This window comes from Anomaloglossus baeobatrachus, unplaced genomic scaffold (genome assembly GCF_048569485.1).
Source record: "Anomaloglossus baeobatrachus isolate aAnoBae1 unplaced genomic scaffold, aAnoBae1.hap1 Scaffold_4995, whole genome shotgun sequence".
In the NCBI taxonomy this organism is placed as follows: domain Eukaryota; kingdom Metazoa; phylum Chordata; class Amphibia; order Anura; family Aromobatidae; genus Anomaloglossus; species Anomaloglossus baeobatrachus.
The window spans coordinates 231-24,448 of record NW_027444349.1 but is presented as its reverse complement, the minus strand read 5'-3'; the positions used below and the strand labels follow the sequence as shown (position 1 = coordinate 24,448).

General features: G+C 46.6%; 15 non-coding genes across 15 annotated transcripts; all 15 read right to left on the bottom strand.

The window, feature by feature from the left end:
- Positions 1-607: 607 nt before the first annotated feature.
- LOC142282134 (U2 spliceosomal RNA) lies at positions 608-801 on the bottom strand. Its single transcript, XR_012744089.1, has one exon. It is a non-coding gene; the product is annotated as a U2 spliceosomal RNA (small nuclear RNA).
- A 2,189-nt stretch (positions 802-2,990) lies between these two features.
- On the bottom strand, positions 2,991-3,181 carry LOC142282132 (U2 spliceosomal RNA). The gene has a single exon (XR_012744088.1). It is a non-coding gene; the product is annotated as a U2 spliceosomal RNA (small nuclear RNA).
- A 1,387-nt stretch (positions 3,182-4,568) lies between these two features.
- LOC142282131 (U2 spliceosomal RNA) lies at positions 4,569-4,759 on the bottom strand. Its single transcript, XR_012744087.1, has one exon. It is a non-coding gene; the product is annotated as a U2 spliceosomal RNA (small nuclear RNA).
- A 1,387-nt stretch (positions 4,760-6,146) lies between these two features.
- LOC142282130 (U2 spliceosomal RNA) lies at positions 6,147-6,337 on the bottom strand. Its single transcript, XR_012744086.1, has one exon. It is a non-coding gene; the product is annotated as a U2 spliceosomal RNA (small nuclear RNA).
- A 1,387-nt stretch (positions 6,338-7,724) lies between these two features.
- LOC142282129 (U2 spliceosomal RNA) lies at positions 7,725-7,915 on the bottom strand. Its single transcript, XR_012744085.1, has one exon. It is a non-coding gene; the product is annotated as a U2 spliceosomal RNA (small nuclear RNA).
- A 1,387-nt stretch (positions 7,916-9,302) lies between these two features.
- LOC142282128 (U2 spliceosomal RNA) lies at positions 9,303-9,493 on the bottom strand. The gene has a single exon (XR_012744084.1). It is a non-coding gene; the product is annotated as a U2 spliceosomal RNA (small nuclear RNA).
- A 1,387-nt stretch (positions 9,494-10,880) lies between these two features.
- On the bottom strand, positions 10,881-11,071 carry LOC142282126 (U2 spliceosomal RNA). The gene has a single exon (XR_012744083.1). It is a non-coding gene; the product is annotated as a U2 spliceosomal RNA (small nuclear RNA).
- A 1,387-nt stretch (positions 11,072-12,458) lies between these two features.
- On the bottom strand, positions 12,459-12,649 carry LOC142282125 (U2 spliceosomal RNA). Its single transcript, XR_012744082.1, has one exon. It is a non-coding gene; the product is annotated as a U2 spliceosomal RNA (small nuclear RNA).
- Positions 12,650-14,036: 1,387 nt separating this feature from the next.
- On the bottom strand, positions 14,037-14,227 carry LOC142282124 (U2 spliceosomal RNA). The gene has a single exon (XR_012744081.1). It is a non-coding gene; the product is annotated as a U2 spliceosomal RNA (small nuclear RNA).
- A 1,387-nt stretch (positions 14,228-15,614) lies between these two features.
- On the bottom strand, positions 15,615-15,805 carry LOC142282123 (U2 spliceosomal RNA). The gene has a single exon (XR_012744080.1). It is a non-coding gene; the product is annotated as a U2 spliceosomal RNA (small nuclear RNA).
- A 1,387-nt stretch (positions 15,806-17,192) lies between these two features.
- Positions 17,193-17,383, bottom strand: LOC142282138 (U2 spliceosomal RNA). The gene has a single exon (XR_012744093.1). It is a non-coding gene; the product is annotated as a U2 spliceosomal RNA (small nuclear RNA).
- A 1,387-nt stretch (positions 17,384-18,770) lies between these two features.
- Positions 18,771-18,961, bottom strand: LOC142282137 (U2 spliceosomal RNA). Its single transcript, XR_012744092.1, has one exon. It is a non-coding gene; the product is annotated as a U2 spliceosomal RNA (small nuclear RNA).
- Positions 18,962-20,348: 1,387 nt separating this feature from the next.
- LOC142282136 (U2 spliceosomal RNA) lies at positions 20,349-20,539 on the bottom strand. Its single transcript, XR_012744091.1, has one exon. It is a non-coding gene; the product is annotated as a U2 spliceosomal RNA (small nuclear RNA).
- A 1,387-nt stretch (positions 20,540-21,926) lies between these two features.
- On the bottom strand, positions 21,927-22,117 carry LOC142282135 (U2 spliceosomal RNA). Its single transcript, XR_012744090.1, has one exon. It is a non-coding gene; the product is annotated as a U2 spliceosomal RNA (small nuclear RNA).
- Positions 22,118-23,504: 1,387 nt separating this feature from the next.
- On the bottom strand, positions 23,505-23,695 carry LOC142282122 (U2 spliceosomal RNA). Its single transcript, XR_012744079.1, has one exon. It is a non-coding gene; the product is annotated as a U2 spliceosomal RNA (small nuclear RNA).
- Between the last annotated feature and the right edge of the window lie 523 nt (positions 23,696-24,218).

Here is a 24,218-nt window from a genome sequence, read left to right as displayed (position 1 = left end):
CGTTCCTTATATTGCGGTATGAGGCTTCGCAGTAGGTTGCAAACATTCATCACCCATGACTGTCCCCAATTGAGCTCAGAAGCTCAATGTCTATCATGACCTCTCTTTTAGAATGTCCAAGAGCAAGCAAACTATTCCTCCAGGAGAGGGCGCCAACAGACTACTAAAGAGATCATCATTACTCAAAGAAAACCCCAAAAACCAATGCATGATAGGAATAAACAGGTAACTTTCTTTGGAGTGGAAGCGGAGAGATCGCACCAGATGCCAATTCTAGATGTTATCACACCTGTGGTCACTGCAGCAGCAGGTGAATCCACTTTGTCCAAAAGGGATCTATTCCATTCAATTGCAAATGATCTAGATAAGACAGAGAACTGCAGCACGGGGACATAGCCGAGTTGGTCAGGTTGAGTGGTGATGAGTTTGCTATTTGGATGAATAAAGAAAGTCAAAAGTGTGAAAGATAAAAAACAAAAGGAGGAAGTGTGAAAAGTGAATGGGCCAAATTGAGGTGCATATGAAGACGTATGCTTTCTTCCAATTCATTAAATCGGGCTAATATGAATCAGGTGAATTGAGTTCTGCTTTTGGAAACTGGGTTAAGAAGGGGTGCACCGTTCCTGGAGGTACTGCAATACCAGGTCAATGCGTGGAGTGGACAGAGCAAGCTCTTTTTCCATCTCCCTGTTCTAAAAATCCATTTAATATATGGTCCCCAGATAGGGGACGTATCAGATATTAAACTGATAAGAACAGATTTTTTGATTTAATGAAGCTTTCCAAAGCACCACAAAAAATGCATGACCGAAGTCACACCAAAAACAGTGCAAAGGCTAGGATTCGTGTGGACCCCACCGTGAGGAGAGGGTCCCCAAAAATCAACCCCGTCCCTCCGAGCCAGAAGGCCACAGCAAGGGTCAGGGATCTTCAGTGCTCCCCCAAGCCGAAGCCTGGTTGAGCCTTGTCGTTGCTCCCAGCGTCCACCCAGGCATCTTACCCAAGTGGAGTAGAGAGCTACTAGTTGTTGGTTTCGCAGCCGAAACTGCCCGGACCGTCAACCGGTGTTGGTTTCTCAGCCCAAGGCTAACCGGACCTCCAACCGGGTGTTGGTTTCTCCGCCGAAGCTGACCCAGACCTCCAACCGGGTGTTGGTTTCTCAGCCGAAGCTGACCCAGACCTCCAACCGGGTGTTAGTTTCTCAGCCCAAAGCTGACCAGACCTCCGACCGGGATTGTAAAAATTTCCCTTCCTAGCCAGAAGGCCGGGATAGGGTAATATGCTCAAAAAGTATGAAAAGGCAAGGTACGGTGTGCTACAGAGCCCAAGGCTTGCCGGGGTCCCAAGCCAGCAAGCTCAAACTCACTCCAGGGTCGTCAGTCCTGGGGCACGTTGTACCATAGCCCCCCACCCTTACTCAGTCTAATAGCCTCGATCCTGGTAGGGCCATGTTTTCCTCTAGATGAATATACTATCCACCCAGAGTACTAGCAAGCGCAACCTTCCAGTGTGCATTGTATCATTGTACTAAGGTGGCCTGGAGCTTAAACCACCTCTTCGAACAACACTACACTTGATCTTAGCCAAAAGGCCGAGAAGCGATAACCAGAATTGGTTTGGGCCTCGAGTGGCACCCTGGCCTATGCCGGACACATCTTAGGGAGAGAGAGCGAGAGGGAGACAAACCCACGCCTACACAAGACATTTTGTCACCCAAGCCAACCCTTGAAAAGGCTGCTTTGCAGAGCCAAAACAAGAAGAATGGTGCGTTTTGCAGCCGCCGCCCACTGCAATGAATCTGAATAACTCCTCCTTTAGGGCGCAAGCAACTCCCCTCCCCCTTGCAGTCTTTCCAATTCACGATACAAAAAGACGGACAGGACAGGTTGCCTGACTTTCCGTCACTGCCACCCTTTGCCATCCTTACCCGTAGAAAGCCCTTTCATCATCCCCAAACCCTAATCTTTTCCCTTTCCTTCCCAGCCCCCAAACCCTGCCCTCTGTACCTTTCTCACCACCCGCTTCCCTTCTCCTGTCATCCCCCTACCACCCGGGAAAAAAAGAGATTGCCCCCTCCTTCCACTAGCCCACCCTCCCACCCAAAGAACAACTTCTTCTGCGCAGCTTGTTTTCTAGGCAGCAGCGCTATTGTGATGTCATCGGGGGGCATTGTGACAAGCCGCCAGTGTTCCGTCTCTTCATGTTGTGCACAGTTCAAACGGAAAATACATCAACAGGCAGACTACAGAAAAGCTTACTATCAAAGGTTAGAGGGGGGCTTTCTCAGAGGGCTTTTTACAGTTTTTCTATTCCCAATTAGCCGTTTAAGTGTACTTATTGAAAGTAGTAATTCTTTCATAGGCCGCCCTTTCTTAGTATTTGACGTTCCTTATATTGCGGTATGAGGCTTCGCAGTAGGTTGCAAACATTCATCACCCATGACTGTCCCCAATTGAGCTCAGAAGCTCAATGTCTATCATGACCTCTCTTTTAGAATGTCCAAGAGCAAGCAAACTATTCCTCCAGGAGAGGGCGCCAACAGACTACTAAAGAGATCATCATTACTCAAAGAAAACCCCAAAAACCAATGCATGATAGGAATAAACAGGTAACTTTCTTTGGAGTGGAAGCGGAGAGATCGCACCAGATGCCAATTCTAGATGTTATCACACCTGTGGTCACTGCAGCAGCAGGTGAATCCACTTTGTCCAAAAGGGATCTATTCCATTCAATTGCAAATGATCTAGATAAGACAGAGAACTGCAGCACGGGGACATAGCCGAGTTGGTCAGGTTGAGTGGTGATGAGTTTGCTATTTGGATGAATAAAGAAAGTCAAAAGTGTGAAAGATAAAAAACAAAAGGAGGAAGTGTGAAAAGTGAATGGGCCAAATTGAGGTGCATATGAAGACGTATGCTTTCTTCCAATTCATTAAATCGGGCTAATATGAATCAGGTGAATTGAGTTCTGCTTTTGGAAACTGGGTTAAGAAGGGGTGCACCGTTCCTGGAGGTACTGCAATACCAGGTCAATGCGTGGAGTGGACAGAGCAAGCTCTTTTTCCATCTCCCTGTTCTAAAAATCCATTTAATATATGGTCCCCAGATAGGGGACGTATCAGATATTAAACTGATAAGAACAGATACTACACTTGATCTTAGCCAAAAGGCCGAGAAGCGATAACCAGAATTGGTTTGGGCCTCGAGTGGCACCCTGGCCTATGCCGGACACATCTTAGGGAGAGAGAGCGAGAGGGAGACAAACCCACGCCTACACAAGACATTTTGTCACCCAAGCCAACCCTTGAAAAGGCTGCTTTGCAGAGCCAAAACAAGAAGAATGGTGCGTTTTGCAGCCGCCGCCCACTGCAATGAATCTGAATAACTCCTCCTTTAGGGCGCAAGCAACTCCCCTCCCCCTTGCAGTCTTTCCAATTCACGATACAAAAAGACGGACAGGACAGGTTGCCTGACTTTCCGTCACTGCCACCCTTTGCCATCCTTACCCGTAGAAAGCCCTTTCATCATCCCCAAACCCTAATCTTTTCCCTTTCCTTCCCAGCCCCCAAACCCTGCCCTCTGTACCTTTCTCACCACCCGCTTCCCTTCTCCTGTCATCCCCCTACCACCCGGGAAAAAAAGAGATTGCCCCCTCCTTCCACTAGCCCACCCTCCCACCCAAAGAACAACTTCTTCTGCGCAGCTTGTTTTCTAGGCAGCAGCGCTATTGTGATGTCATCGGGGGGCATTGTGACAAGCCGCCAGTGTTCCGTCTCTTCATGTTGTGCACAGTTCAAACGGAAAATACATCAACAGGCAGACTACAGAAAAGCTTACTATCAAAGGTTAGAGGGGGGCTTTCTCAGAGGGCTTTTTACAGTTTTTCTATTCCCAATTAGCCGTTTAAGTGTACTTATTGAAAGTAGTAATTCTTTCATAGGCCGCCCTTTCTTAGTATTTGACGTTCCTTATATTGCGGTATGAGGCTTCGCAGTAGGTTGCAAACATTCATCACCCATGACTGTCCCCAATTGAGCTCAGAAGCTCAATGTCTATCATGACCTCTCTTTTAGAATGTCCAAGAGCAAGCAAACTATTCCTCCAGGAGAGGGCGCCAACAGACTACTAAAGAGATCATCATTACTCAAAGAAAACCCCAAAAACCAATGCATGATAGGAATAAACAGGTAACTTTCTTTGGAGTGGAAGCGGAGAGATCGCACCAGATGCCAATTCTAGATGTTATCACACCTGTGGTCACTGCAGCAGCAGGTGAATCCACTTTGTCCAAAAGGGATCTATTCCATTCAATTGCAAATGATCTAGATAAGACAGAGAACTGCAGCACGGGGACATAGCCGAGTTGGTCAGGTTGAGTGGTGATGAGTTTGCTATTTGGATGAATAAAGAAAGTCAAAAGTGTGAAAGATAAAAAACAAAAGGAGGAAGTGTGAAAAGTGAATGGGCCAAATTGAGGTGCATATGAAGACGTATGCTTTCTTCCAATTCATTAAATCGGGCTAATATGAATCAGGTGAATTGAGTTCTGCTTTTGGAAACTGGGTTAAGAAGGGGTGCACCGTTCCTGGAGGTACTGCAATACCAGGTCAATGCGTGGAGTGGACAGAGCAAGCTCTTTTTCCATCTCCCTGTTCTAAAAATCCATTTAATATATGGTCCCCAGATAGGGGACGTATCAGATATTAAACTGATAAGAACAGATACTACACTTGATCTTAGCCAAAAGGCCGAGAAGCGATAACCAGAATTGGTTTGGGCCTCGAGTGGCACCCTGGCCTATGCCGGACACATCTTAGGGAGAGAGAGCGAGAGGGAGACAAACCCACGCCTACACAAGACATTTTGTCACCCAAGCCAACCCTTGAAAAGGCTGCTTTGCAGAGCCAAAACAAGAAGAATGGTGCGTTTTGCAGCCGCCGCCCACTGCAATGAATCTGAATAACTCCTCCTTTAGGGCGCAAGCAACTCCCCTCCCCCTTGCAGTCTTTCCAATTCACGATACAAAAAGACGGACAGGACAGGTTGCCTGACTTTCCGTCACTGCCACCCTTTGCCATCCTTACCCGTAGAAAGCCCTTTCATCATCCCCAAACCCTAATCTTTTCCCTTTCCTTCCCAGCCCCCAAACCCTGCCCTCTGTACCTTTCTCACCACCCGCTTCCCTTCTCCTGTCATCCCCCTACCACCCGGGAAAAAAAGAGATTGCCCCCTCCTTCCACTAGCCCACCCTCCCACCCAAAGAACAACTTCTTCTGCGCAGCTTGTTTTCTAGGCAGCAGCGCTATTGTGATGTCATCGGGGGGCATTGTGACAAGCCGCCAGTGTTCCGTCTCTTCATGTTGTGCACAGTTCAAACGGAAAATACATCAACAGGCAGACTACAGAAAAGCTTACTATCAAAGGTTAGAGGGGGGCTTTCTCAGAGGGCTTTTTACAGTTTTTCTATTCCCAATTAGCCGTTTAAGTGTACTTATTGAAAGTAGTAATTCTTTCATAGGCCGCCCTTTCTTAGTATTTGACGTTCCTTATATTGCGGTATGAGGCTTCGCAGTAGGTTGCAAACATTCATCACCCATGACTGTCCCCAATTGAGCTCAGAAGCTCAATGTCTATCATGACCTCTCTTTTAGAATGTCCAAGAGCAAGCAAACTATTCCTCCAGGAGAGGGCGCCAACAGACTACTAAAGAGATCATCATTACTCAAAGAAAACCCCAAAAACCAATGCATGATAGGAATAAACAGGTAACTTTCTTTGGAGTGGAAGCGGAGAGATCGCACCAGATGCCAATTCTAGATGTTATCACACCTGTGGTCACTGCAGCAGCAGGTGAATCCACTTTGTCCAAAAGGGATCTATTCCATTCAATTGCAAATGATCTAGATAAGACAGAGAACTGCAGCACGGGGACATAGCCGAGTTGGTCAGGTTGAGTGGTGATGAGTTTGCTATTTGGATGAATAAAGAAAGTCAAAAGTGTGAAAGATAAAAAACAAAAGGAGGAAGTGTGAAAAGTGAATGGGCCAAATTGAGGTGCATATGAAGACGTATGCTTTCTTCCAATTCATTAAATCGGGCTAATATGAATCAGGTGAATTGAGTTCTGCTTTTGGAAACTGGGTTAAGAAGGGGTGCACCGTTCCTGGAGGTACTGCAATACCAGGTCAATGCGTGGAGTGGACAGAGCAAGCTCTTTTTCCATCTCCCTGTTCTAAAAATCCATTTAATATATGGTCCCCAGATAGGGGACGTATCAGATATTAAACTGATAAGAACAGATACTACACTTGATCTTAGCCAAAAGGCCGAGAAGCGATAACCAGAATTGGTTTGGGCCTCGAGTGGCACCCTGGCCTATGCCGGACACATCTTAGGGAGAGAGAGCGAGAGGGAGACAAACCCACGCCTACACAAGACATTTTGTCACCCAAGCCAACCCTTGAAAAGGCTGCTTTGCAGAGCCAAAACAAGAAGAATGGTGCGTTTTGCAGCCGCCGCCCACTGCAATGAATCTGAATAACTCCTCCTTTAGGGCGCAAGCAACTCCCCTCCCCCTTGCAGTCTTTCCAATTCACGATACAAAAAGACGGACAGGACAGGTTGCCTGACTTTCCGTCACTGCCACCCTTTGCCATCCTTACCCGTAGAAAGCCCTTTCATCATCCCCAAACCCTAATCTTTTCCCTTTCCTTCCCAGCCCCCAAACCCTGCCCTCTGTACCTTTCTCACCACCCGCTTCCCTTCTCCTGTCATCCCCCTACCACCCGGGAAAAAAAGAGATTGCCCCCTCCTTCCACTAGCCCACCCTCCCACCCAAAGAACAACTTCTTCTGCGCAGCTTGTTTTCTAGGCAGCAGCGCTATTGTGATGTCATCGGGGGGCATTGTGACAAGCCGCCAGTGTTCCGTCTCTTCATGTTGTGCACAGTTCAAACGGAAAATACATCAACAGGCAGACTACAGAAAAGCTTACTATCAAAGGTTAGAGGGGGGCTTTCTCAGAGGGCTTTTTACAGTTTTTCTATTCCCAATTAGCCGTTTAAGTGTACTTATTGAAAGTAGTAATTCTTTCATAGGCCGCCCTTTCTTAGTATTTGACGTTCCTTATATTGCGGTATGAGGCTTCGCAGTAGGTTGCAAACATTCATCACCCATGACTGTCCCCAATTGAGCTCAGAAGCTCAATGTCTATCATGACCTCTCTTTTAGAATGTCCAAGAGCAAGCAAACTATTCCTCCAGGAGAGGGCGCCAACAGACTACTAAAGAGATCATCATTACTCAAAGAAAACCCCAAAAACCAATGCATGATAGGAATAAACAGGTAACTTTCTTTGGAGTGGAAGCGGAGAGATCGCACCAGATGCCAATTCTAGATGTTATCACACCTGTGGTCACTGCAGCAGCAGGTGAATCCACTTTGTCCAAAAGGGATCTATTCCATTCAATTGCAAATGATCTAGATAAGACAGAGAACTGCAGCACGGGGACATAGCCGAGTTGGTCAGGTTGAGTGGTGATGAGTTTGCTATTTGGATGAATAAAGAAAGTCAAAAGTGTGAAAGATAAAAAACAAAAGGAGGAAGTGTGAAAAGTGAATGGGCCAAATTGAGGTGCATATGAAGACGTATGCTTTCTTCCAATTCATTAAATCGGGCTAATATGAATCAGGTGAATTGAGTTCTGCTTTTGGAAACTGGGTTAAGAAGGGGTGCACCGTTCCTGGAGGTACTGCAATACCAGGTCAATGCGTGGAGTGGACAGAGCAAGCTCTTTTTCCATCTCCCTGTTCTAAAAATCCATTTAATATATGGTCCCCAGATAGGGGACGTATCAGATATTAAACTGATAAGAACAGATACTACACTTGATCTTAGCCAAAAGGCCGAGAAGCGATAACCAGAATTGGTTTGGGCCTCGAGTGGCACCCTGGCCTATGCCGGACACATCTTAGGGAGAGAGAGCGAGAGGGAGACAAACCCACGCCTACACAAGACATTTTGTCACCCAAGCCAACCCTTGAAAAGGCTGCTTTGCAGAGCCAAAACAAGAAGAATGGTGCGTTTTGCAGCCGCCGCCCACTGCAATGAATCTGAATAACTCCTCCTTTAGGGCGCAAGCAACTCCCCTCCCCCTTGCAGTCTTTCCAATTCACGATACAAAAAGACGGACAGGACAGGTTGCCTGACTTTCCGTCACTGCCACCCTTTGCCATCCTTACCCGTAGAAAGCCCTTTCATCATCCCCAAACCCTAATCTTTTCCCTTTCCTTCCCAGCCCCCAAACCCTGCCCTCTGTACCTTTCTCACCACCCGCTTCCCTTCTCCTGTCATCCCCCTACCACCCGGGAAAAAAAGAGATTGCCCCCTCCTTCCACTAGCCCACCCTCCCACCCAAAGAACAACTTCTTCTGCGCAGCTTGTTTTCTAGGCAGCAGCGCTATTGTGATGTCATCGGGGGGCATTGTGACAAGCCGCCAGTGTTCCGTCTCTTCATGTTGTGCACAGTTCAAACGGAAAATACATCAACAGGCAGACTACAGAAAAGCTTACTATCAAAGGTTAGAGGGGGGCTTTCTCAGAGGGCTTTTTACAGTTTTTCTATTCCCAATTAGCCGTTTAAGTGTACTTATTGAAAGTAGTAATTCTTTCATAGGCCGCCCTTTCTTAGTATTTGACGTTCCTTATATTGCGGTATGAGGCTTCGCAGTAGGTTGCAAACATTCATCACCCATGACTGTCCCCAATTGAGCTCAGAAGCTCAATGTCTATCATGACCTCTCTTTTAGAATGTCCAAGAGCAAGCAAACTATTCCTCCAGGAGAGGGCGCCAACAGACTACTAAAGAGATCATCATTACTCAAAGAAAACCCCAAAAACCAATGCATGATAGGAATAAACAGGTAACTTTCTTTGGAGTGGAAGCGGAGAGATCGCACCAGATGCCAATTCTAGATGTTATCACACCTGTGGTCACTGCAGCAGCAGGTGAATCCACTTTGTCCAAAAGGGATCTATTCCATTCAATTGCAAATGATCTAGATAAGACAGAGAACTGCAGCACGGGGACATAGCCGAGTTGGTCAGGTTGAGTGGTGATGAGTTTGCTATTTGGATGAATAAAGAAAGTCAAAAGTGTGAAAGATAAAAAACAAAAGGAGGAAGTGTGAAAAGTGAATGGGCCAAATTGAGGTGCATATGAAGACGTATGCTTTCTTCCAATTCATTAAATCGGGCTAATATGAATCAGGTGAATTGAGTTCTGCTTTTGGAAACTGGGTTAAGAAGGGGTGCACCGTTCCTGGAGGTACTGCAATACCAGGTCAATGCGTGGAGTGGACAGAGCAAGCTCTTTTTCCATCTCCCTGTTCTAAAAATCCATTTAATATATGGTCCCCAGATAGGGGACGTATCAGATATTAAACTGATAAGAACAGATACTACACTTGATCTTAGCCAAAAGGCCGAGAAGCGATAACCAGAATTGGTTTGGGCCTCGAGTGGCACCCTGGCCTATGCCGGACACATCTTAGGGAGAGAGAGCGAGAGGGAGACAAACCCACGCCTACACAAGACATTTTGTCACCCAAGCCAACCCTTGAAAAGGCTGCTTTGCAGAGCCAAAACAAGAAGAATGGTGCGTTTTGCAGCCGCCGCCCACTGCAATGAATCTGAATAACTCCTCCTTTAGGGCGCAAGCAACTCCCCTCCCCCTTGCAGTCTTTCCAATTCACGATACAAAAAGACGGACAGGACAGGTTGCCTGACTTTCCGTCACTGCCACCCTTTGCCATCCTTACCCGTAGAAAGCCCTTTCATCATCCCCAAACCCTAATCTTTTCCCTTTCCTTCCCAGCCCCCAAACCCTGCCCTCTGTACCTTTCTCACCACCCGCTTCCCTTCTCCTGTCATCCCCCTACCACCCGGGAAAAAAAGAGATTGCCCCCTCCTTCCACTAGCCCACCCTCCCACCCAAAGAACAACTTCTTCTGCGCAGCTTGTTTTCTAGGCAGCAGCGCTATTGTGATGTCATCGGGGGGCATTGTGACAAGCCGCCAGTGTTCCGTCTCTTCATGTTGTGCACAGTTCAAACGGAAAATACATCAACAGGCAGACTACAGAAAAGCTTACTATCAAAGGTTAGAGGGGGGCTTTCTCAGAGGGCTTTTTACAGTTTTTCTATTCCCAATTAGCCGTTTAAGTGTACTTATTGAAAGTAGTAATTCTTTCATAGGCCGCCCTTTCTTAGTATTTGACGTTCCTTATATTGCGGTATGAGGCTTCGCAGTAGGTTGCAAACATTCATCACCCATGACTGTCCCCAATTGAGCTCAGAAGCTCAATGTCTATCATGACCTCTCTTTTAGAATGTCCAAGAGCAAGCAAACTATTCCTCCAGGAGAGGGCGCCAACAGACTACTAAAGAGATCATCATTACTCAAAGAAAACCCCAAAAACCAATGCATGATAGGAATAAACAGGTAACTTTCTTTGGAGTGGAAGCGGAGAGATCGCACCAGATGCCAATTCTAGATGTTATCACACCTGTGGTCACTGCAGCAGCAGGTGAATCCACTTTGTCCAAAAGGGATCTATTCCATTCAATTGCAAATGATCTAGATAAGACAGAGAACTGCAGCACGGGGACATAGCCGAGTTGGTCAGGTTGAGTGGTGATGAGTTTGCTATTTGGATGAATAAAGAAAGTCAAAAGTGTGAAAGATAAAAAACAAAAGGAGGAAGTGTGAAAAGTGAATGGGCCAAATTGAGGTGCATATGAAGACGTATGCTTTCTTCCAATTCATTAAATCGGGCTAATATGAATCAGGTGAATTGAGTTCTGCTTTTGGAAACTGGGTTAAGAAGGGGTGCACCGTTCCTGGAGGTACTGCAATACCAGGTCAATGCGTGGAGTGGACAGAGCAAGCTCTTTTTCCATCTCCCTGTTCTAAAAATCCATTTAATATATGGTCCCCAGATAGGGGACGTATCAGATATTAAACTGATAAGAACAGATACTACACTTGATCTTAGCCAAAAGGCCGAGAAGCGATAACCAGAATTGGTTTGGGCCTCGAGTGGCACCCTGGCCTATGCCGGACACATCTTAGGGAGAGAGAGCGAGAGGGAGACAAACCCACGCCTACACAAGACATTTTGTCACCCAAGCCAACCCTTGAAAAGGCTGCTTTGCAGAGCCAAAACAAGAAGAATGGTGCGTTTTGCAGCCGCCGCCCACTGCAATGAATCTGAATAACTCCTCCTTTAGGGCGCAAGCAACTCCCCTCCCCCTTGCAGTCTTTCCAATTCACGATACAAAAAGACGGACAGGACAGGTTGCCTGACTTTCCGTCACTGCCACCCTTTGCCATCCTTACCCGTAGAAAGCCCTTTCATCATCCCCAAACCCTAATCTTTTCCCTTTCCTTCCCAGCCCCCAAACCCTGCCCTCTGTACCTTTCTCACCACCCGCTTCCCTTCTCCTGTCATCCCCCTACCACCCGGGAAAAAAAGAGATTGCCCCCTCCTTCCACTAGCCCACCCTCCCACCCAAAGAACAACTTCTTCTGCGCAGCTTGTTTTCTAGGCAGCAGCGCTATTGTGATGTCATCGGGGGGCATTGTGACAAGCCGCCAGTGTTCCGTCTCTTCATGTTGTGCACAGTTCAAACGGAAAATACATCAACAGGCAGACTACAGAAAAGCTTACTATCAAAGGTTAGAGGGGGGCTTTCTCAGAGGGCTTTTTACAGTTTTTCTATTCCCAATTAGCCGTTTAAGTGTACTTATTGAAAGTAGTAATTCTTTCATAGGCCGCCCTTTCTTAGTATTTGACGTTCCTTATATTGCGGTATGAGGCTTCGCAGTAGGTTGCAAACATTCATCACCCATGACTGTCCCCAATTGAGCTCAGAAGCTCAATGTCTATCATGACCTCTCTTTTAGAATGTCCAAGAGCAAGCAAACTATTCCTCCAGGAGAGGGCGCCAACAGACTACTAAAGAGATCATCATTACTCAAAGAAAACCCCAAAAACCAATGCATGATAGGAATAAACAGGTAACTTTCTTTGGAGTGGAAGCGGAGAGATCGCACCAGATGCCAATTCTAGATGTTATCACACCTGTGGTCACTGCAGCAGCAGGTGAATCCACTTTGTCCAAAAGGGATCTATTCCATTCAATTGCAAATGATCTAGATAAGACAGAGAACTGCAGCACGGGGACATAGCCGAGTTGGTCAGGTTGAGTGGTGATGAGTTTGCTATTTGGATGAATAAAGAAAGTCAAAAGTGTGAAAGATAAAAAACAAAAGGAGGAAGTGTGAAAAGTGAATGGGCCAAATTGAGGTGCATATGAAGACGTATGCTTTCTTCCAATTCATTAAATCGGGCTAATATGAATCAGGTGAATTGAGTTCTGCTTTTGGAAACTGGGTTAAGAAGGGGTGCACCGTTCCTGGAGGTACTGCAATACCAGGTCAATGCGTGGAGTGGACAGAGCAAGCTCTTTTTCCATCTCCCTGTTCTAAAAATCCATTTAATATATGGTCCCCAGATAGGGGACGTATCAGATATTAAACTGATAAGAACAGATACTACACTTGATCTTAGCCAAAAGGCCGAGAAGCGATAACCAGAATTGGTTTGGGCCTCGAGTGGCACCCTGGCCTATGCCGGACACATCTTAGGGAGAGAGAGCGAGAGGGAGACAAACCCACGCCTACACAAGACATTTTGTCACCCAAGCCAACCCTTGAAAAGGCTGCTTTGCAGAGCCAAAACAAGAAGAATGGTGCGTTTTGCAGCCGCCGCCCACTGCAATGAATCTGAATAACTCCTCCTTTAGGGCGCAAGCAACTCCCCTCCCCCTTGCAGTCTTTCCAATTCACGATACAAAAAGACGGACAGGACAGGTTGCCTGACTTTCCGTCACTGCCACCCTTTGCCATCCTTACCCGTAGAAAGCCCTTTCATCATCCCCAAACCCTAATCTTTTCCCTTTCCTTCCCAGCCCCCAAACCCTGCCCTCTGTACCTTTCTCACCACCCGCTTCCCTTCTCCTGTCATCCCCCTACCACCCGGGAAAAAAAGAGATTGCCCCCTCCTTCCACTAGCCCACCCTCCCACCCAAAGAACAACTTCTTCTGCGCAGCTTGTTTTCTAGGCAGCAGCGCTATTGTGATGTCATCGGGGGGCATTGTGACAAGCCGCCAGTGTTCCGTCTCTTCATGTTGTGCACAGTTCAAACGGAAAATACATCAACAGGCAGACTACAGAAAAGCTTACTATCAAAGGTTAGAGGGGGGCTTTCTCAGAGGGCTTTTTACAGTTTTTCTATTCCCAATTAGCCGTTTAAGTGTACTTATTGAAAGTAGTAATTCTTTCATAGGCCGCCCTTTCTTAGTATTTGACGTTCCTTATATTGCGGTATGAGGCTTCGCAGTAGGTTGCAAACATTCATCACCCATGACTGTCCCCAATTGAGCTCAGAAGCTCAATGTCTATCATGACCTCTCTTTTAGAATGTCCAAGAGCAAGCAAACTATTCCTCCAGGAGAGGGCGCCAACAGACTACTAAAGAGATCATCATTACTCAAAGAAAACCCCAAAAACCAATGCATGATAGGAATAAACAGGTAACTTTCTTTGGAGTGGAAGCGGAGAGATCGCACCAGATGCCAATTCTAGATGTTATCACACCTGTGGTCACTGCAGCAGCAGGTGAATCCACTTTGTCCAAAAGGGATCTATTCCATTCAATTGCAAATGATCTAGATAAGACAGAGAACTGCAGCACGGGGACATAGCCGAGTTGGTCAGGTTGAGTGGTGATGAGTTTGCTATTTGGATGAATAAAGAAAGTCAAAAGTGTGAAAGATAAAAAACAAAAGGAGGAAGTGTGAAAAGTGAATGGGCCAAATTGAGGTGCATATGAAGACGTATGCTTTCTTCCAATTCATTAAATCGGGCTAATATGAATCAGGTGAATTGAGTTCTGCTTTTGGAAACTGGGTTAAGAAGGGGTGCACCGTTCCTGGAGGTACTGCAATACCAGGTCAATGCGTGGAGTGGACAGAGCAAGCTCTTTTTCCATCTCCCTGTTCTAAAAATCCATTTAATATATGGTCCCCAGATAGGGGACGTATCAGATATTAAACTGATAAGAACAGATACTACACTTGATCTTAGCCAAAAGGCCGAGAAGCGATAACCAGAATTGGTTTGGGCCTCGAGTGGCACCCTGGCCTATGCCGGACACATCTTAGGGAGAGAGAGCGAGAGGGAGACAAACCCACGCCTACACAAGACATTTTGTCACCCAAGCCAACCCTTGAAAAGGCTGCTTTGCAGAGCCAAAACAAGAAGAATGGTGCGTTTTGCAGCCGCCGCCCACTGCAATGAATCTGAATAACTCCTCCTTTAGGGCGCAAGCAACTCCCCTCCCCCTTGCAGTCTTTCCAATTCACGATACAAAAAGACGGACAGGACAGGTTGCCTGACTTTCCGTCACTGCCACCCTTTGCCATCCTTACCCGTAGAAAGCCCTTTCATCATCCCCAAACCCTAATCTTTTCCCTTTCCTTCCCAGCCCCCAAACCCTGCCCTCTGTACCTTTCTCACCACCCGCTTCCCTTCTCCTGTCATCCCCCTACCACCCGGGAAAAAAAGAGATTGCCCCCTCCTTCCACTAGCCCACCCTCCCACCCAAAGAACAACTTCTTCTGCGCAGCTTGTTTTCTAGGCAGCAGCGCTATTGTGATGTCATCGGGGGGCATTGTGACAAGCCGCCAGTGTTCCGTCTCTTCATGTTGTGCACAGTTCAAACGGAAAATACATCAACAGGCAGACTACAGAAAAGCTTACTATCAAAGGTTAGAGGGGGGCTTTCTCAGAGGGCTTTTTACAGTTTTTCTATTCCCAATTAGCCGTTTAAGTGTACTTATTGAAAGTAGTAATTCTTTCATAGGCCGCCCTTTCTTAGTATTTGACGTTCCTTATATTGCGGTATGAGGCTTCGCAGTAGGTTGCAAACATTCATCACCCATGACTGTCCCCAATTGAGCTCAGAAGCTCAATGTCTATCATGACCTCTCTTTTAGAATGTCCAAGAGCAAGCAAACTATTCCTCCAGGAGAGGGCGCCAACAGACTACTAAAGAGATCATCATTACTCAAAGAAAACCCCAAAAACCAATGCATGATAGGAATAAACAGGTAACTTTCTTTGGAGTGGAAGCGGAGAGATCGCACCAGATGCCAATTCTAGATGTTATCACACCTGTGGTCACTGCAGCAGCAGGTGAATCCACTTTGTCCAAAAGGGATCTATTCCATTCAATTGCAAATGATCTAGATAAGACAGAGAACTGCAGCACGGGGACATAGCCGAGTTGGTCAGGTTGAGTGGTGATGAGTTTGCTATTTGGATGAATAAAGAAAGTCAAAAGTGTGAAAGATAAAAAACAAAAGGAGGAAGTGTGAAAAGTGAATGGGCCAAATTGAGGTGCATATGAAGACGTATGCTTTCTTCCAATTCATTAAATCGGGCTAATATGAATCAGGTGAATTGAGTTCTGCTTTTGGAAACTGGGTTAAGAAGGGGTGCACCGTTCCTGGAGGTACTGCAATACCAGGTCAATGCGTGGAGTGGACAGAGCAAGCTCTTTTTCCATCTCCCTGTTCTAAAAATCCATTTAATATATGGTCCCCAGATAGGGGACGTATCAGATATTAAACTGATAAGAACAGATACTACACTTGATCTTAGCCAAAAGGCCGAGAAGCGATAACCAGAATTGGTTTGGGCCTCGAGTGGCACCCTGGCCTATGCCGGACACATCTTAGGGAGAGAGAGCGAGAGGGAGACAAACCCACGCCTACACAAGACATTTTGTCACCCAAGCCAACCCTTGAAAAGGCTGCTTTGCAGAGCCAAAACAAGAAGAATGGTGCGTTTTGCAGCCGCCGCCCACTGCAATGAATCTGAATAACTCCTCCTTTAGGGCGCAAGCAACTCCCCTCCCCCTTGCAGTCTTTCCAATTCACGATACAAAAAGACGGACAGGACAGGTTGCCTGACTTTCCGTCACTGCCACCCTTTGCCATCCTTACCCGTAGAAAGCCCTTTCATCATCCCCAAACCCTAATCTTTTCCCTTTCCTTCCCAGCCCCCAAACCCTGCCCTCTGTACCTTTCTCACCACCCGCTTCCCTTCTCCTGTCATCCCCCTACCACCCGGGAAAAAAAGAGATTGCCCCCTCCTTCCACTAGCCCACCCTCCCACCCAAAGAACAACTTCTTCTGCGCAGCTTGTTTTCTAGGCAGCAGCGCTATTGTGATGTCATCGGGGGGCATTGTGACAAGCCGCCAGTGTTCCGTCTCTTCATGTTGTGCACAGTTCAAACGGAAAATACATCAACAGGCAGACTACAGAAAAGCTTACTATCAAAGGTTAGAGGGGGGCTTTCTCAGAGGGCTTTTTACAGTTTTTCTATTCCCAATTAGCCGTTTAAGTGTACTTATTGAAAGTAGTAATTCTTTCATAGGCCGCCCTTTCTTAGTATTTGACGTTCCTTATATTGCGGTATGAGGCTTCGCAGTAGGTTGCAAACATTCATCACCCATGACTGTCCCCAATTGAGCTCAGAAGCTCAATGTCTATCATGACCTCTCTTTTAGAATGTCCAAGAGCAAGCAAACTATTCCTCCAGGAGAGGGCGCCAACAGACTACTAAAGAGATCATCATTACTCAAAGAAAACCCCAAAAACCAATGCATGATAGGAATAAACAGGTAACTTTCTTTGGAGTGGAAGCGGAGAGATCGCACCAGATGCCAATTCTAGATGTTATCATACCTGTGGTCACTGCAGCAGCAGGTGAATCCACTTTGTCCAAAAGGGATCTATTCCATTCAATTGCAAATGATCTAGATAAGACAGAGAACTGCAGCACGGGGACATAGCCGAGTTGGTCAGGTTGAGTGGTGATGAGTTTGCTATTTGGATGAATAAAGAAAGTCAAAAGTGTGAAAGATAAAAAACAAAAGGAGGAAGTGTGAAAAGTGAATGGGCCAAATTGAGGTGCATATGAAGACGTATGCTTTCTTCCAATTCATTAAATCGGGCTAATATGAATCAGGTGAATTGAGTTCTGCTTTTGGAAACTGGGTTAAGAAGGGGTGCACCGTTCCTGGAGGTACTGCAATACCAGGTCAATGCGTGGAGTGGACAGAGCAAGCTCTTTTTCCATCTCCCTGTTCTAAAAATCCATTTAATATATGGTCCCCAGATAGGGGACGTATCAGATATTAAACTGATAAGAACAGATACTACACTTGATCTTAGCCAAAAGGCCGAGAAGCGATAACCAGAATTGGTTTGGGCCTCGAGTGGCACCCTGGCCTATGCCGGACACATCTTAGGGAGAGAGAGCGAGAGGGAGACAAACCCACGCCTACACAAGACATTTTGTCACCCAAGCCAACCCTTGAAAAGGCTGCTTTGCAGAGCCAAAACAAGAAGAATGGTGCGTTTTGCAGCCGCCGCCCACTGCAATGAATCTGAATAACTCCTCCTTTAGGGCGCAAGCAACTCCCCTCCCCCTTGCAGTCTTTCCAATTCACGATACAAAAAGACGGACAGGACAGGTTGCCTGACTTTCCGTCACTGCCACCCTTTGCCATCCTTACCCGTAGAAAGCCCTTTCATCATCCCCAAACCCTAATCTTTTCCCTTTCCTTCCCAGCCCCCAAACCCTGCCCTCTGTACCTTTCTCACCACCCGCTTCCCTTCTCCTGTCATCCCCCTACCACCCGGGAAAAAAAGAGATTGCCCCCTCCTTCCACTAGCCCACCCTCCCACCCAAAGAACAACTTCTTCTGCGCAGCTTGTTTTCTAGGCAGCAGCGCTATTGTGATGTCATCGGGGGGCATTGTGACAAGCCGCCAGTGTTCCGTCTCTTCATGTTGTGCACAGTTCAAACGGAAAATACATCAACAGGCAGACTACAGAAAAGCTTACTATCAAAGGTTAGAGGGGGGCTTTCTCAGAGGGCTTTTTACAGTTTTTCTATTCCCAATTAGCCGTTTAAGTGTACTTATTGAAAGTAGTAATTCTTTCATAGGCCGCCCTTTCTTAGTATTTGACGTTCCTTATATTGCGGTATGAGGCTTCGCAGTAGGTTGCAAACATTCATCACCCATGACTGTCCCCAATTGAGCTCAGAAGCTCAATGTCTATCATGACCTCTCTTTTAGAATGTCCAAGAGCAAGCAAACTATTCCTCCAGGAGAGGGCGCCAACAGACTACTAAAGAGATCATCATTACTCAAAGAAAACCCCAAAAACCAATGCATGATAGGAATAAACAGGTAACTTTCTTTGGAGTGGAAGCGGAGAGATCGCACCAGATGCCAATTCTAGATGTTATCACACCTGTGGTCACTGCAGCAGCAGGTGAATCCACTTTGTCCAAAAGGGATCTATTCCATTCAATTGCAAATGATCTAGATAAGACAGAGAACTGCAGCACGGGGACATAGCCGAGTTGGTCAGGTTGAGTGGTGATGAGTTTGCTATTTGGATGAATAAAGAAAGTCAAAAGTGTGAAAGATAAAAAACAAAAGGAGGAAGTGTGAAAAGTGAATGGGCCAAATTGAGGTGCATATGAAGACGTATGCTTTCTTCCAATTCATTAAATCGGGCTAATATGAATCAGGTGAATTGAGTTCTGCTTTTGGAAACTGGGTTAAGAAGGGGTGCACCGTTCCTGGAGGTACTGCAATACCAGGTCAATGCGTGGAGTGGACAGAGCAAGCTCTTTTTCCATCTCCCTGTTCTAAAAATCCATTTAATATATGGTCCCCAGATAGGGGACGTATCAGATATTAAACTGATAAGAACAGATACTACACTTGATCTTAGCCAAAAGGCCGAGAAGCGATAACCAGAATTGGTTTGGGCCTCGAGTGGCACCCTGGCCTATGCCGGACACATCTTAGGGAGAGAGAGCGAGAGGGAGACAAACCCACGCCTACACAAGACATTTTGTCACCCAAGCCAACCCTTGAAAAGGCTGCTTTGCAGAGCCAAAACAAGAAGAATGGTGCGTTTTGCAGCCGCCGCCCACTGCAATGAATCTGAATAACTCCTCCTTTAGGGCGCAAGCAACTCCCCTCCCCCTTGCAGTCTTTCCAATTCACGATACAAAAAGACGGACAGGACAGGTTGCCTGACTTTCCGTCACTGCCACCCTTTGCCATCCTTACCCGTAGAAAGCCCTTTCATCATCCCCAAACCCTAATCTTTTCCCTTTCCTTCCCAGCCCCCAAACCCTGCCCTCTGTACCTTTCTCACCACCCGCTTCCCTTCTCCTGTCATCCCCCTACCACCCGGGAAAAAAAGAGATTGCCCCCTCCTTCCACTAGCCCACCCTCCCACCCAAAGAACAACTTCTTCTGCGCAGCTTGTTTTCTAGGCAGCAGCGCTATTGTGATGTCATCGGGGGGCATTGTGACAAGCCGCCAGTGTTCCGTCTCTTCATGTTGTGCACAGTTCAAACGGAAAATACATCAACAGGCAGACTACAGAAAAGCTTACTATCAAAGGTTAGAGGGGGGCTTTCTCAGAGGGCTTTTTACAGTTTTTCTATTCCCAATTAGCCGTTTAAGTGTACTTATTGAAAGTAGTAATTCTTTCATAGGCCGCCCTTTCTTAGTATTTGACGTTCCTTATATTGCGGTATGAGGCTTCGCAGTAGGTTGCAAACATTCATCACCCATGACTGTCCCCAATTGAGCTCAGAAGCTCAATGTCTATCATGACCTCTCTTTTAGAATGTCCAAGAGCAAGCAAACTATTCCTCCAGGAGAGGGCGCCAACAGACTACTAAAGAGATCATCATTACTCAAAGAAAACCCCAAAAACCAATGCATGATAGGAATAAACAGGTAACTTTCTTTGGAGTGGAAGCGGAGAGATCGCACCAGATGCCAATTCTAGATGTTATCACACCTGTGGTCACTGCAGCAGCAGGTGAATCCACTTTGTCCAAAAGGGATCTATTCCATTCAATTGCAAATGATCTAGATAAGACAGAGAACTGCAGCACGGGGACATAGCCGAGTTGGTCAGGTTGAGTGGTGATGAGTTTGCTATTTGGATGAATAAAGAAAGTCAAAAGTGTGAAAGATAAAAAACAAAAGGAGGAAGTGTGAAAAGTGAATGGGCCAAATTGAGGTGCATATGAAGACGTATGCTTTCTTCCAATTCATTAAATCGGGCTAATATGAATCAGGTGAATTGAGTTCTGCTTTTGGAAACTGGGTTAAGAAGGGGTGCACCGTTCCTGGAGGTACTGCAATACCAGGTCAATGCGTGGAGTGGACAGAGCAAGCTCTTTTTCCATCTCCCTGTTCTAAAAATCCATTTAATATATGGTCCCCAGATAGGGGACGTATCAGATATTAAACTGATAAGAACAGATACTACACTTGATCTTAGCCAAAAGGCCGAGAAGCGATAACCAGAATTGGTTTGGGCCTCGAGTGGCACCCTGGCCTATGCCGGACACATCTTAGGGAGAGAGAGCGAGAGGGAGACAAACCCACGCCTACACAAGACATTTTGTCACCCAAGCCAACCCTTGAAAAGGCTGCTTTGCAGAGCCAAAACAAGAAGAATGGTGCGTTTTGCAGCCGCCGCCCACTGCAATGAATCTGAATAACTCCTCCTTTAGGGCGCAAGCAACTCCCCTCCCCCTTGCAGTCTTTCCAATTCACGATACAAAAAGACGGACAGGACAGGTTGCCTGACTTTCCGTCACTGCCACCCTTTGCCATCCTTACCCGTAGAAAGCCCTTTCATCATCCCCAAACCCTAATCTTTTCCCTTTCCTTCCCAGCCCCCAAACCCTGCCCTCTGTACCTTTCTCACCACCCGCTTCCCTTCTCCTGTCATCCCCCTACCACCCGGGAAAAAAAGAGATTGCCCCCTCCTTCCACTAGCCCACCCTCCCACCCAAAGAACAACTTCTTCTGCGCAGCTTGTTTTCTAGGCAGCAGCGCTATTGTGATGTCATCGGGGGGCATTGTGACAAGCCGCCAGTGTTCCGTCTCTTCATGTTGTGCACAGTTCAAACGGAAAATACATCAACAGGCAGACTACAGAAAAGCTTACTATCAAAGGTTAGAGGGGGGCTTTCTCAGAGGGCTTTTTACAGTTTTTCTATTCCCAATTAGCCGTTTAAGTGTACTTATTGAAAGTAGTAATTCTTTCATAGGCCGCCCTTTCTTAGTATTTGACGTTCCTTATATTGCGGTATGAGGCTTCGCAGTAGGTTGCAAACATTCATCACCCATGACTGTCCCCAATTGAGCTCAGAAGCTCAATGTCTATCATGACCTCTCTTTTAGAATGTCCAAGAGCAAGCAAACTATTCCTCCAGGAGAGGGCGCCAACAGACTACTAAAGAGATCATCATTACTCAAAGAAAACCCCAAAAACCAATGCATGATAGGAATAAACAGGTAACTTTCTTTGGAGTGGAAGCGGAGAGATCGCACCAGATGCCAATTCTAGATGTTATCACACCTGTGGTCACTGCAGCAGCAGGTGAATCCACTTTGTCCAAAAGGGATCTATTCCATTCAATTGCAAATGATCTAGATAAGACAGAGAACTGCAGCACGGGGACATAGCCGAGTTGGTCAGGTTGAGTGGTGATGAGTTTGCTATTTGGATGAATAAAGAAAGTCAAAAGTGTGAAAGATAAAAAACAAAAGGAGGAAGTGTGAAAAGTGAATGGGCCAAATTGAGGTGCATATGAAGACGTATGCTTTCTTCCAATTCATTAAATCGGGCTAATATGAATCAGGTGAATTGAGTTCTGCTTTTGGAAACTGGGTTAAGAAGGGGTGCACCGTTCCTGGAGGTACTGCAATACCAGGTCAATGCGTGGAGTGGACAGAGCAAGCTCTTTTTCCATCTCCCTGTTCTAAAAATCCATTTAATATATGGTCCCCAGATAGGGGACGTATCAGATATTAAACTGATAAGAACAGATACTACACTTGATCTTAGCCAAAAGGCCGAGAAGCGATAACCAGAATTGGTTTGGGCCTCGAGTGGCACCCTGGCCTATGCCGGACACATCTTAGGGAGAGAGAGCGAGAGGGAGACAAACCCACGCCTACACAAGACATTTTGTCACCCAAGCCAACCCTTGAAAAGGCTGCTTTGCAGAGCCAAAACAAGAAGAATGGTGCGTTTTGCAGCCGCCGCCCACTGCAATGAATCTGAATAACTCCTCCTTTAGGGCGCAAGCAACTCCCCTCCCCCTTGCAGTCTTTCCAATTCACGATACAAAAAGACGGACAGGACAGGTTGCCTGACTTTCCGTCACTGCCACCCTTTGCCATCCTTACCCGTAGAAAGCCCTTTCATCATCCCCAAACCCTAATCTTTTCCCTTTCCTTCCCAGCCCCCAAACCCTGCCCTCTGTACCTTTCTCACCACCCGCTTCCCTTCTCCTGTCATCCCCCTACCACCCGGGAAAAAAAGAGATTGCCCCCTCCTTCCACTAGCCCACCCTCCCACCCAAAGAACAACTTCTTCTGCGCAGCTTGTTTTCTAGGCAGCAGCGCTATTGTGATGTCATCGGGGGGCATTGTGACAAGCCGCCAGTGTTCCGTCTCTTCATGTTGTGCACAGTTCAAACGGAAAATACATCAACAGGCAGACTACAGAAAAGCTTACTATCAAAGGTTAGAGGGGGGCTTTCTCAGAGGGCTTTTTACAGTTTTTCTATTCCCAATTAGCCGTTTAAGTGTACTTATTGAAAGTAGTAATTCTTTCATAGGCCGCCCTTTCTTAGTATTTGACGTTCCTTATATTGCGGTATGAGGCTTCGCAGTAGGTTGCAAACATTCATCACCCATGACTGTCCCCAATTGAGCTCAGAAGCTCAATGTCTATCATGACCTCTCTTTTAGAATGTCCAAGAGCAAGCAAACTATTCCTCCAGGAGAGGGCGCCAACAGACTACTAAAGAGATCATCATTACTCAAAGAAAACCCCAAAAACCAATGCATGATAGGAATAAACAGGTAACTTTCTTTGGAGTGGAAGCGGAGAGATCGCACCAGATGCCAATTCTAGATGTTATCACACCTGTGGTCACTGCAGCAGCAGGTGAATCCACTTTGTCCAAAAGGGATCTATTCCATTCAATTGCAAATGATCTAGATAAGACAGAGAACTGCAGCACGGGGACATAGCCGAGTTGGTCAGGTTGAGTGGTGATGAGTTTGCTATTTGGATGAATAAAGAAAGTCAAAAGTGTGAAAGATAAAAAACAAAAGGAGGAAGTGTGAAAAGTGAATGGGCCAAATTGAGGTGCATATGAAGACGTATGCTTTCTTCCAATTCATTAAATCGGGCTAATATGAATCAGGTGAATTGAGTTCTGCTTTTGGAAACTGGGTTAAGAAGGGGTGCACCGTTCCTGGAGGTACTGCAATACCAGGTCAATGCGTGGAGTGGACAGAGCAAGCTCTTTTTCCATCTCCCTGTTCTAAAAATCCATTTAATATATGGTCCCCAGATAGGGGACGTATCAGATATTAAACTGATAAGAACAGATACTACACTTGATCTTAGCCAAAAGGCCGAGAAGCGATAACCAGAATTGGTTTGGGCCTCGAGTGGCACCCTGGCCTATGCCGGACACATCTTAGGGAGAGAGAGCGAGAGGGAGACAAACCCACGCCTACACAAGACATTTTGTCACCCAAGCCAACCCTTGAAAAGGCTGCTTTGCAGAGCCAAAACAAGAAGAATGGTGCGTTTTGCAGCCGCCGCCCACTGCAATGAATCTGAATAACTCCTCCTTTAGGGCGCAAGCAACTCCCCTCCCCCTTGCAGTCTTTCCAATTCACGATACAAAAAGACGGACAGGACAGGTTGCCTGACTTTCCGTCACTGCCACCCTTTGCCATCCTTACCCGTAGAAAGCCCTTTCATCATCCCCAAACCCTAATCTTTTCCCTTTCCTTCCCAGCCCCCAAACCCTGCCCTCTGTACCTTTCTCACCACCCGCTTCCCTTCTCCTGTCATCCCCCTACCACCCGGGAAAAAAAGAGATTGCCCCCTCCTTCCACTAGCCCACCCTCCCACCCAAAGAACAACTTCTTCTGCGCAGCT